Below are 13,867 nucleotides of genomic sequence, written 5' to 3'. Positions count from 1 at the left end.
TTTCAAAAACACTTCATGCTCCACTCTTCTCCTATTCCAAAGCATTTTGAGGTTCAAGCGAAGCTTCAGGGAAATTATTGCGAGCTTTCCATTCAACCCGAACAAACACTCATACACAAATATAAGCAAAATAGTGGAGGAATGAAGTAAAGGAGGAAAAGGGGGATAAAACACCCAAAATCACATAATATTAGCTATAAGCTACTAAGAGAGGGAAAGTAAGCAAATTACGTCAAAACTAGGTGAATGAAGTGGAAAAGGCTAAGTGAAGCAAAAGAATGGACAACTCTCGAAAACAAACTCAACGGACCAACCAAACTTCAAACAAACAACCATCAATTGAAATTTCATAACATTACCACACTTATTCAAGGGAAAAGATCTCAAATTTTTTTGCTTTTTTCTTCTTCTTATATGGTGTCCTTGCCTTTTTTTAACTATGGAGGCCTTTTCCTTGTATGATACATCAATTGATTTTCTTGAATTGCACTATTCTTCTCAAACATTTCTTGCATATACATTTCCAGCTCAACTTTCAATTTCTTAGTTAAACTAATTTTTCAAAACGCTTCTTGTTCATATTCAACATGCTCAAAACTCAAACCTCGCATGCCAAATACTTCACTAGAATAAGAGGGTTGGTAAAACATAGGCCATTAGGTTTGTAATGTGGTTGAAACAAGAAAGGAAAACATTAGGCTCAAATTGGTTAGCAAGTAGGTTGATGTAAAATAGAAAACCAAATCTATAACTAAATAAAAAGAAATATAAACAAAATGAGAAAAGAGCCCTTTTGCTTCCCTAAAGTAGCTCGGTCACGATCTCGTGAAGCTAGAAGTCAAACTAAGGATTAAGACATGCATAGCTAAAGATCATAAAATTGCCACTCAACAAGGTGATGAAGGCTAGAACAATGTAACCTCACTAGGGATTAAAATAGACAAATACCAACCAAGGGTTTCAAATCCCCTATAGAGAGAAACTCCATCTTACCACTTCCCGTGAACTAAGGATTCCAATGTCCTCCAAGTTCTTAACCTTGCTACCTTAGCGTTAAAATTTGTCAAATTCAACCACAAGCATTCTCAAACGGTGTACTCCATCACTAACTAGGAAGAAACAAGCATTCTAAGGTACAATATCAAAGCAATTGAGTCCAAAGGTAAAAGCAAATACCAAAACACGCGTATAAATTTTTCATAGTCATGTTTGTCACAAGAAAAAGAAAACAAAATAAAAGAAGAAGGTAAAATTCAAATGATTCACAAAGGAGGCATATAAACCCATTTAAATCCCAATCGACATGCAATGATCGTTCGATATCAACATCAACGATCCCCAGGTTCCTTAGAACCAAATGCAAACATCCTTGAATCATTCAACTCATGCCTAGAACTAAATCTATGCTACGCAACCAATCCAAATATTTAAAGAATTAAGAAGGAAATTTTTCACCAAAAGCACATAAGATTGCAATTCCATAACAAATGAAGCTCCATTGCTTGCATCACTCTAGATATTGCATCGATAAGACCTACACAAATGACATAATCCAAAATAACTCGGAAAATTTTTAGTTAGTAGCAAGAGTTATGCACACAAAGATTAAAATAGAAAGCAAAAGGAACTACTAAAGAGAAACAAAGATAAGAAAAAGAAAAGTAAAATAATTTGGATTAAAAGGGAGTTTGGATTTTTCTCTTTGGGAGCCAAAACGTGAAATCATCAACAAAACATTGATTTTAGAAGAGAGAAAGGAAGTGAACATCAACAAAGCTAAGGAAAAACTTGCAAAGGGCATTTATTAGAGATCAATATACCCTATAATACATGCCCATAAAGAACCCCCCTTAACGGAAAACCGTCCTCGGTTGGAACAAACACTAGTAGAAAAACTCCTATTTGTAATTGGCGAAATTGACTTTTAGTAACTGGCATTGTTGGTTGCTATTGCCACCGTTACAACTAGTGAAAAATATTCGTAATTGGCTAATGTTAGTTACTAATAATGTACTTCTCGTAACTGGCTTAACCTAACACCAGTTACAAATAGTCTATTTTCCAAGTTAAAAAGCATACTATTCGTAACTGGCATTAAGTTACGCCGGTTACCTGCAATACATTAGCAACCAAATATCAGTTAATTATCATGGACTTAATATTATGAAGTGTAACTATTGAAAGTATGAAACATACAGCTTTTCTCAAGAATTCTTGAAAAAAAGACAAATCACAAGTAGCAATGTATATTAACCAATTAACATACTACAAAATGTATAACTAATTATTATGGAGCTTAACTATTAGACACAAACACACACTTAGAGATAATATTGTTAAAATAACAAATGGTTGAGACAAATTAGGGCCCATCTTGCCTTAGACAAATAACAAGACAATTAGGGCCCATCTTGCCTTAGACAAATCTCCATGCAAATTCACCACACCTGCATATGTAATTTCTCATGAAAAGGATGAACAGACAACTTGCTTTCTAAGATCAGAAGTTAGCTGTTCAGGAAAGCAAAGGCATCAAGCAAAGTAACTCCACTATTCAGGTGTCAAACATGGTTTTGTGATTATTAAGTTTAAAATGTAGAATTTGTGATAATTAAAGTTCAATCTACACTACTACTGTTACTATGACTATTAAATCAATTTTAAAAAATAAAAAAAATTTATGACACCCACATTTCCACATATAATAAGGCACTTGGGTTCCCATTTCCAAGTTACATAAAAAAAGAATAAATAAATATTGCCCATAAGCCATAACAATAATATAAAAGCATGCCACAACCCTTTATGCTACTAAGACCATAGAAATATAAAAAATTATAGCTTTTTAAACAAAATGACATAGTGCATATCCCTCAAGCCTATACAATCCTTAACATTCAATAATTTAAGTCTGCATCAAAGCAATCCAGCTTGGTGGATTAATATATTTCCATGAAAGCTAGAATTCAATGGGCGGGGAGGCCCACAGCTTTCTAAGGACTTAACCATTTATGGCAAACTCAAGCAAATCCTTATGGCAAAAAAATTTCAATACCCAAACTATACATCATATTCATAACACAATATACAATAAAACACATTAGACATCAATTTTATGGCAAATTATACAAAACCGGCCCAGGACTAATCAATCTAGCAAGTGGGTCATGGTTCATGTATCCAAATATTACGAACATGAGTTCAATCCGACGCCTAATCCTACTTGATTAGGGCCAGTTTATACTCTATGTAACATATACTTGAGTCATAACTACTGAAGAAGGATATTAGAGTTTTCAGACATATTTGCACCTTATTGTATTACTTAACTTTCACAAACTCTGATAATTTGCTCTTCCAATTATTTTTGTATTTATCCAATAAAAATTATTCGAATGTCACCATTTAGTTAAAAAAACAAAAAAAGAAAAAAAGAAAACTTACTCTATCTAATGACAAAGCTCCACAACACTTAATGTAAAAGATTATCTAAAAGAAACGAAATTAAAAAATCAAGCAAAATACAGTCAGCATTGCCTAGTTAAGAGGGTAGTAAGACAGTCATGCAGCGAAAATTCAGCAATGATATAGGCTAATTTAAATTAAGAACACTAAATTTTTATCATATGTCAATACTTGAAATTATTCGCCATCTGAGCTTTCATTAGTTATGCACTCATGTTTCTCAACTTTTATTTTTCAAATATCCAAGTTTACCATAAGATAAGTTTCACTAAAGTTAATAAAATTAGCATCGATATACTACATATATGAGAGATTTGAGTACAGAGATGTGAATAGCTCCAAGCTCATATTTTGTATGAATTGTCCAATTCCTATATTTTAAGAAACTAGCGGCAAAATTAGTCTCACAGTAACCAAGAACTATCAACATTTCTGAATTCTAATCATTAAAGTGGTTGAAATTTTTCCTGAGAATTTGTCAAATGATGAAATTATCTATAAAATAAATAAAGTTGAGTTTTCAAGCAGGCTGTCTCAAACTCTAGATAATAGTGATAATTGAAACTGTCAAATTTCTCATAGAAGTATAAAAAAAAACACACAACATATATCATAATCAAAGATTTTTCATGAATTGAAGAGCCAAACTGAATCTTCCAGCCCTGCAAATTGTTCAACATGACACCGGTTTAAGAATTACAAGCTTCAATTTATCAGCTGAAAACTATCATAACCCAGCATCTCAAAACTAGACTTTCTTTGATTCCAGTTCACTATGAACGAGTTTGCAACTGGAAAGTAATAAAACCTCAAAACTCTCATTAAATTCAATTAACAAACAAAAGCACAAACCCTAGAATTGTTTTTAGTTCTTTTTATCAAATAATGGCTTATACATAATCAAAAATACATAAATTAAGTGGAGATCGAGAGCATATGTACCTTAATGATATTCTTGTAGAATGAGTTTTGGATTTGGAGAAGCTTTGCAGTTTTGGAGGAGCTTTAGAGAAGTTTTGAGAGGAGAGAGAACAGTGGCGGGTTTATGTGAAAAAAGTGGGGAAAAGGAAGAAGGGTGAGTCATGCACTTGTGCGTGCTAGTATTAGTTTTTTTTATTTATTTAGGAAAGCGTGCTAGTGTTAGTATATAAAGAAAAAGCATGGACAGTTCTATTTTTTTAGCATTGATCAGATTTTAATGGGGGAAGAAATGGGGCAATCCAACAATGATACACTCATACAATCAAGCAACGAGTACGAAGACAATGATCGAAGGAATAGGCTAAAACCAGAAATGAATTTGGACACACGAAGGCAACTCACTCAAACAATGCTAGCAGTGCAAACAGATAACAATCTCCCTAGAGGTGCAAAAGCCAAACTAGCAAGAGATTACGGTGTGCAAAAGTCAACCATCACAAGAATTTATGAAGATTTATGCAGACAAATTGAACAAGGGGGAGTGGTTGATGTCAGAAGTAAGAAGCTTTCGAAAACAGGCCCAAAGCCAAGAGAATACTCAGAACAATGGCTTCAATCAGTGCCTCTTCATTTAAGGACAACTGAAAGAAGTTATGTCGGAGCTCTTAAAGTCAGCAAATCAACTGTGCATCGACTGAAAAATAAGGGAATTCTGAGAACCCACACCAGCAACAATCATCCAAGACTAACAGACAACCACAAAGTAGCAAGGATCAAATGGGTGTTGTCACACATTGTGCCAAAAGGACCATCAGCATATCCATCATTCATCGATATAGATAATGTCATCCATATCGATGAAAAATGGTTTTATTTATACCCCGAAACAAGGAGGTTTTATCTTCTTCCTAACGAAGATAATCCTTATAGATGTGATCAATCCAGAAGGTTTAAATTGAAGGCTATGTTCGTGGCCCTTATTTCAATGCCACATTCAAACACAAGGGGCTTGATGACCTTTGATGGAAAATACGGCATTTTTCCATTTATTGTCCATCAAAGAGCAAAAAAAAAAAAAAAAAAAAAAAAAAAAAAGCAAAAACAGAAGTGCAGGAACTCTAGAAATCAAAGTTGTCCAGAATATCAATAAGGATAAGATCAGGAAAATGCTACTACAAAAGGTGATTCCAGCAATCATGGAAAAATGGCCAGCAAACAGAAGCAAGAATATCTACATTCAATGGGATAACGCAAGGCCACACCAAATTCCAAGAGATGAAGAGTTTTTGGCAGCCACTACACAAAATGGGTTCAACATACAGATGGTATACCATCCTACTCAATCCCCTAATCTGAATGTTTTGGATCTAGGATTATTTAACTGTATTTAATCAATTCAATATCATTCATTCCCAAATAAATTGAAGGAATTAATTGAAAAGGTTGAGGAAGCTTATGAATCTTTTGAGCCAAAGGTTAATAAGTCTGTTTGGTTGACATTGTAAAGAACAATGGTTGAAATTCTTAAGCGTCGAGGTGGTAACAATTTCACACCACCCCACATAGGAAAAGACAGACTTGAGAATCTTGGTTTGTTACCAGATAATTTGAAGGTAAGCCCAACTATTATAGATATAGGGTTGTACACAATTTGGTCTGAACCGTAACCAAACCAGACCAAACTGTATTTAAGCGGTTTGGTTTGGTTTACGGTTTATAAAAATACGGTTTGGTTTCGAATTTTTTGTAAATACGGTTTACGGTTTGGTTAGGTTATTAAAAATTTATAAACCAAACCAAACTGTAAACCAATAAACCGTATTTTAATATTTATATAATCTTAAAATAAATAAAAATAATTATTATATATTAAAAATATTTTAAAAAAATAATAATTGTTGTTTTTATTGTAAATTTGTAATACAATTTAATCCGTTGGGCTAATTATTTAAACTTTATTATAAGTTAATGTAGTATTATATGGCAGTTTTAAGAAAAAAAAAGTCGTCTTAACATAAACCGTAAACCAAACCATATTATGGTTTGGTTTGGTTCGGTTTCAATACTATTATGGTTTGGTTTGGTTTGAAAAATTGACCAAATCGTATTTTGCGATTTGGTTTGGTTTGGACTCAAACTGCACTAAACCAAACCATGTTCACCCCTAATTATAGACCATGCTAGGCAGTTTCTTAATGACAGGTTCATCACAATGGCAAGAGAAGTAAGGGCTGACGATGATCAACAAGAAGTAGACAGAAAAAGGAGCAAGAAACACAGGGGCAGACTGCCACACATAACCTCATAAGGGACTTAGATAGAAGGCAAGTTTAGTAGGTTATGTGTATTTTGTTTTTTTTTCCCCTAGTTTTTTTTTATTTATTTTTATTTTTATTTTTTTTTACTTTTTTTTAAAAAAATTTCAGTTAGGCAGTCAGTTATCAACCTGTGATAAACCTTTTGTGTTGAAAATAAGCAATCCAACAGTATCCTATTATTGTACTTTTGTGTATGTGGTCAAATGACAAATCAATGATGAATCACTTTGTAGTATATACTACGTAGATGCAATTTTTAACACATTCAGATCATTGGAGTAGGGAAATCAAATCCATCAGATGGGTTTATTTTAATCAACTAACAAGATGTATGCTACCTCAACAATAATGTGTTAACCAAATACATAACCCTTGTATGATCATGTTAGGTACATCAAAAAACATTAAGAACACATTGTAGGAGCATCATACATCACCTTATTAGGATTTTATGAGTCCCTTCATCACTTGGATTTAGAAGTTAACCTGAATAACAAAAAAAGGGACTCTAATTCAGTCACAAAAGCCAAAACTCGGGACTCCTATATGCATAGAAAACCAAGGTCTCTCAATAATTGTCATTGAGACCAATACACACAAACACAAGGTCTCTCATTAAATGACATTGAGACCATTAAACCATAGATATCATCATCCATCAACCACTTGCCTCCCCAAAACACAACAACAACAACCAAAAAAAAAAAAAAAAAAAAAAAAAAAAAAAAAAAAAAAAAAAAAACAATAATCATCACCCAAAAAGAATCATCAACCATCGACAATAATCATCATAACCATCAACAATAATCATCATAATAATCATCACAATCATCAACAATTACCATCGACAATAATTAACCATCACCCAAATTAATCATCCACCATCAGCATAATCAACATAACCATCACAATCTACCGAAATCTGCCATAACATGTCATAATCAAGCAGATTCAACCTTAATCTGCTATAACCTGCCATAATCAAGCATATTCAACCATATTGAACCATTTCAACCATAATCTGCCATAATCAAGCAAATTCAAGCACAATAAACCATAATATGGTATTATGAAGCATAATCATCACCTAAAATAATAATCATCCAAAATAATGATCAACCATATTCAACCAAAATATTCATCAAGCATAATCAAGCAAAGTTAACATCACTACCATCAATCATAATCATCACGCTAAGCAAATTTAACAGAATAACAGATAAGCATAATCATCAAGCATTAAAATAAAAATTACAAGGGGTTTAGAAACTGTTACGCTGAGGACTCATTCAGGCGGGCGAATTTCACTCAACATCTTCCTGTCCAGATCTCTTAAGTTTTTCTCCAGATTTTGGTTCATCATTATCAGCAGAGGCAGCCTTCATTTCCTCCTCTTCAATAGATTTGTGATCTTTGCGGGAGGACCACGACGTCGTATAAGCATTGCTAACGGTACTCTAGGTGTTAATGGAAAGCACTTTTTGGTGGAAGAAGAACCCCCACGCACTTTCAGATCTTTCAAAATCGGTTTTTCATGACCGAATTCTAGAGCAATTTTTTTTATTTGCCTCCGTCCTCTTCTTCCTCAACAGATCTAAGAACTTTCCCCAAAGTTGTAATGGAATTACAACTCAAAACATCACCAATTTTGCCACAAGTGAAGCGACGACGAATAGCTGACGCTGAGCCGCTCTCAATCGAGTCAATTAACTCGTTGAGCAGGCGAATTTCTTCCTCATCCTCACTCAGTAAAATAGCTTCATCAAGTGGGGTGAGATCTAACATTTTCCGTCAATAAGGAGGTGGAGAGAGAAGATGAAGGTATGAAATTGTCGAACTAAAATGGCAGGGGAGAGAAAGTGCAGTAGATGGAAGAGAGGAGCAGGATGAACGAAGAAGATGAACTAGATCTAGGGTTTTAAACCTTGAAAACACAAGGGGTTCGAATTTTTTTTAAGTTGGGTGATTTTAATGAGTTAGGTGGGGAATTGAATTAATTTTGGTAGGAGTACTTAAATTAAGCTAGTTAGATTATGTATTTTAACAACCTTAGTTTAGTTGTCTGAGTAAGTTTTAAAGACATTTAGTAAGGGTAAAATTGTAATTTCATTAAAAAAATTACTACGAAAAGAAAGAATGGAAAAGTTGTATCTAATGTGAAATTTCTGTTTTTGGCAAAAGTTGCATATAATATGTTCCGGAGGTAATATACTCCCTCCGTTTCTTTTTAGTTGCTACACTTTTCTATTTTGGAAATTGTTAATTAGTTGCTACACCTTTTATTTTTGACATTTCTTTCTCTTTATCTCTCTCCTATCCAATGCCCCTCTTATTTTTCTCTCTATCTCTCTTCTCTTAAAAAATTATCTAGAGACCATGACATCAAAAGTGTAGCAATTAAAAAAAACAGAGGAAGTATTAGATTTTGTTATTTTTTAGTATTTGTCCAAAATCTCCACACATGAAAAATGGATTAAATAATAAAATACTGAAGGAGTTGTGAAAATACTCAGCGTGCGATTATTTTTGCCCATTTGAAATATTTTCAGTTTTAAGCTGCCTCGCCTCCATTGAAATCCTCCTTACAGCATCTTGTGAGTTTTCACTCCTACATTGAAGCAACTTCTGAGGTAAGATATCTTTTCTACGAATGTTGATGAGTCATTGAACGATTTCCCTAATTTTATATAATGTGGTTAATTGATTCTGATTATAAATTTTAGGTCTAAGAATTCTGCCATTGATGAGTTCGGCGGCAGCGCTAAAGAATGTGGTGGCATCGGCAGTGGTGAAAGGAGTGGCTGAAGCAAGGGCACACATATTTGGGCATGTCCTTAACCGTACTGCCCAACGATCCGCTCATAAGGTACTTAGGAAGAAGCTTATTGGTGACAAAGTTGCTGAATGGTACCCTTACGATGTTAAGCATGATGACCCTCTTATCATGGATCGCCAACAACAAGAGTATAACTACTACTTTTTCATTTCTTGATTCATTTTTTTTGTTCGTCTTTTGGCATTATGTTACTTGGTTATACATGTCTACCATCTGTTTGAATGTTCGCCGATGCTTTTGTCTGTGTTGTTGCTCGTTGAGTTTTGTTTGCGGTGTTTATCTGTTAAGTAATTAAGTAACAATGAGTAAAAAAATATGGTAGGTTTAAATGGCACGGTTCGAAAGGTAAGAGACGGGGAGGGAAAGTGATGGATTTAGTTTCTGTTTTGATATGGGTTGAGGGAGGAAGGGAGTGGAACATAAAGGAAATGTATGGATTGAATTCCCTACTTTTAAATTAATCAAATTATTCCGTATTAGGAAAAGGGTTAGAGGGGGAAATGCAAGCTCATTTCTTCTTTTCAAACACAACAGTGTCGTGTATTGTAAGAATACATCAGTGAAAGGGAGGGGAAGGGAAGAAATTCATAATTATATTGGAGAAAAGTGGCTTCCCACCACCATTAGTATCCAAACATACTGATAGAATATTTGTATTATAAATTTGAATAAGAGTGGCTATTGATTGGATTGAAGTATGCTTAGTCGTCAATTTCTTTGTTTTTCGAAAGAGTTGCAAGTTGAAGTAATCAGTAATTACTATATAACATTTGGGTACTTTATGCAAATTTAGGTTCTCAATAATGTTGTCTACAAGTTGGCTTTTATGTTTATCTCTCAGGGTCTATAGTGGCCGTGTTTGTAGGTATATCAGCAGGGGCTTTTTAAGTGATATCCTTAAAGCAGAGTGCTTATCTGCTGTAAGAGATGACTTGCTAGCTGGCAAGAACTTTGGAAAAGAGATGAAAATGATTATCAAAATGAAACATTGTCTTAGACTGCACATGGTATTTGGGAGTTTGTTATATGGTCACAATCCTTGGCGTTATTTGGGTATATGTTTTCTCTTTTACTGTAGCATGTAGGTGGTGCTTTAGAAGTAGACACTACCCATTCAAATATAAATTCAGCAACTCAAATTTTATACTAAGACAATGCATTTTATGGATACTTAGATCAATGACCCTAGTTAATTTCCTACTCTGAGGCACTAAAGGATGGTTTCGAAGGTACGGAACATGATTGGCTTGGGCTACGTCCCAAAACTTACTTTTTTTTTAATGAACATGTAAAATATGCAATCAGTAACCCATTACACGGACAGTGAAGTTTTGTAATATTTTGAAATAGCTATGCAGGAATGGCCGGTAAAAAGTAGCAACAAATAAGTAACTATTACTGTTCAAATTTTCGAGTTACTATTATAAAGTAAATCATGAAATTGATGAAGGGTGATGATATATGAAGATTATTAATACTAATAACATTATGTTTATTGACTAATTGAAACTTCAAAATTATGCAAATTCTAGCAACTTGTGACGAGATAAGTAGTGGGGATAAATAAGGAAGAAAAAGGTCAATAAAGATAGATAAAAGTTAAGACAGTGCAACTAATCATTTAGCTGTCATGGTACTTGGAAATTTAATAGTGACTTAGTGAGAATCTAGAACCACAAATCTGATAATCTATGTTAATGAATTGCCAGATTCCCTTTCGCCATATAGTTGCTTGTAAAATATATTCAAGCAACATATTGGTAAACAATAAGCTTTCACTCAATTTTTCCTATCTTTTTGGGCCAATTGGAAAAAACTCATCTTCTGTCAGAATTTAGAAGGTTACACTTGTACAAACACAAAGTAATCCTAAGCCACGTGATACTACTTATATAAATCCTTTCTAATTTCCTTAATTATTGTGCACTTGGACACTTCATCAATTGCACCAAACACATTTTATACATTGTTATGCACCCATAAGTATATCAAGTTCAACACAGGGTTAAGTCTTAAACAAACTCTTGTTTGGTGAATTCTTCAACTTGTCAATGGAATAGAGGTGTTCTTGTTTGCATCAATAGATAGATTTAATTGGCAAGGCCACCCATTGAATTAAGTTAATCTTGTTAATTTGGTAAGAAATCCATAAGGCAACTTCTAGGAGTTGGTCTTTGCTTTCATCACTTTATTCTTTTTACTTATTTTGTCAAATTAGATTAGAAAAATTCACACCAGCTAGACCAAAACAAAAATTCAGAGAGAAAACCATAAAGATATGACTTTCAAAGACAAAATTAAGATGCGGCAAAAATATAAAGATTTAGGCATGAGAATTGGACCAAACATGACTTGCCACATCACAGCATAAAAGATTCATATTTGAACACCTTACATAAGGTGATTAGAGTAAAGCCTTAGTAAAGAAATTATCTTCATGTCAATGCATTGAATAGAGTGAGGCATAAATCCATATCAAAAACTATGACTGAGCAACATCTCACATTTCTTGTACGTAAGCCATCCTTTCATCTAGCATTACCTTGTCAAAATCTCTAGCATTCAAGAGCATACTTACTACCTTTACTTGGGTGGCAAAATATGCAAAATGCAAGTTCGAATTGTCTTGCCTAGGTCATTAATTTATTTTCAGCATGTTCTTGCCATTACAAGCCATATTATGATCCAATTGATATGGTCTACCTAGGAAGAAATGGCATAAATTCCTAAGTGATTTCTCAAAATCTTCCTTGAGGTCTTGCCTTTTGAATAGTTATGCAAGCTTACATATCATCAAATGACAAGGTGGCATATCAATGTGCAATACCTCTGCCATATCTCCTACATCATTCTGTATAGTTATATATCAAGTATAACAACCTCATGGTCTCAGTTATCTTGGTGTGATATAAAAGTTTGAAAAGATCGGAAAACACTGAAAATTTTCCAGATAGCTTTGTAACTTTCGGTAACAATTAAGGTATGCAGGATAGTACATCAATCTTGGATCAGCACAAGGTACAGAATGAGGTTTTATGTATGGGTCGAAATTATCTATTTAAAGCCATCTCTTTGTTGCTTCATCAAATCCATTTACTTTCAAAAACAAATTTCTTGGATAAGAAAGAATTGAATGAACTGTTAAAGTGGGCAAAAGAAGCAAAATGAAGTTTTTTCTTCCCAGTTTACAGTGTGTAGTTGTTTATCTTGCCATCCTGTCGAATTGCCATGACTTGCTGCTAAGAGCAATGTGCATGACCTAAGTGTGACAAGCTGAAGTAAAAAAGTCACTGTTTTTCTCGTAAGGCCTTTGTTTGTGAATGAACTGATCTTAAGTTTACTCAAAGGTTTTCTTTTGGCTGTTATCCATAGCTTGTTATTCTTTATACAGTCATTTTAATCTTCTTTTTTATTTCTATTTTAATTTATCATTTTAAAACAATTTTAATTTAATTTAGCAATGGTTCAGTGATAGTTCATGCAGAAGTAAATGAAAGCATTCGAATACTAGTACTAAACTGAGTTTTACTTTTACTAACCAGACAGTAACAAAATATAGTTGAATTGTGCCATATATGTATATATCAGTGTTGATTTGTGGCCCATAGTTATGTACTGATGTACATACTTCTATATTTCATCGATAGGTTTGATTTTTATATATCTTGGCTGACTTATCTACTATGCATCCAGGCGCTTGAGTAAGAATCAAATGTTGAAGCGTCGTGGAAAAGGACCTCCAAAGAAGGGACAAGGAAGGCGTGCGTCTAAACGTAACAAGTAGAGTTTTAATTGTGGCTTCCGTCTTAGGAGTGAGATAAGATTACTGCATCTAAAATACCTTGTAACTTTTAATGGTTTGAGCCTACATTTTATTTCCATCTCTTGTTGATTGAACCAGCGTCACATCTTCTGTCAGATTGTTGGAATTTATTCTCAGGGTTCAAATTATGGGAGTCAAATTCTCTTTTTTATTCATGTCTGGTTTTGTAAGGCGTTAATGCACGTTAGTGTAGTTGTCAATAATATACATTGAGATAAATACAACTTCTCAAGTGTCAACTTTTGAGAAACGGAGGGAGGGAGTAGTTGTAACAAAATCAAAACTTTTTGCTTTTAAAAGTAGTAAAACAAAGTAAAATTTGTTTAAGGCAGTTAAATGTAATAGTGGATTTTTTAAAGGTTGTAAAAGAAAAAATATATATATTTTTGGGAAATTCCTCTTATTTATACAAGGAGAAAAGCCAAGTTGATGGCGATGATTAACAGTCCAAGTTTATTTCATAGCAAAATTGTTGTTTGGGCCTAAGGGTGGGTGGTGTTGGGG

The 13,867-nt window shown here is 33.6% G+C and overlaps 1 long non-coding RNA gene across 1 annotated transcript; it reads left to right on the top strand.

Annotated features, from left to right (window-relative positions):
* Nucleotides 1–9,431: 9,431 nt before the first annotated feature.
* On the top strand, nt 9,432–13,458 carry LOC145572325 (uncharacterized). Its single transcript, XR_014096788.1, has 2 exons — nt 9,432–9,570; nt 13,234–13,458. It is a non-coding gene; the product is annotated as an uncharacterized LOC145572325 (long non-coding RNA).
* Nucleotides 13,459–13,867: the final 409 nt, after the last annotated feature.

Source organism: Chenopodium album, chromosome 12 (assembly GCF_948465745.1).
Source record: "Chenopodium album chromosome 12, dcCheAlbu1.1, whole genome shotgun sequence".
NCBI classification, from domain to species: Eukaryota; Viridiplantae; Streptophyta; class Magnoliopsida; order Caryophyllales; family Amaranthaceae; genus Chenopodium; species Chenopodium album.
Note: the sequence above shows the minus strand (reverse complement) of the source record. Positions and strands in the feature narration are given on the sequence as shown.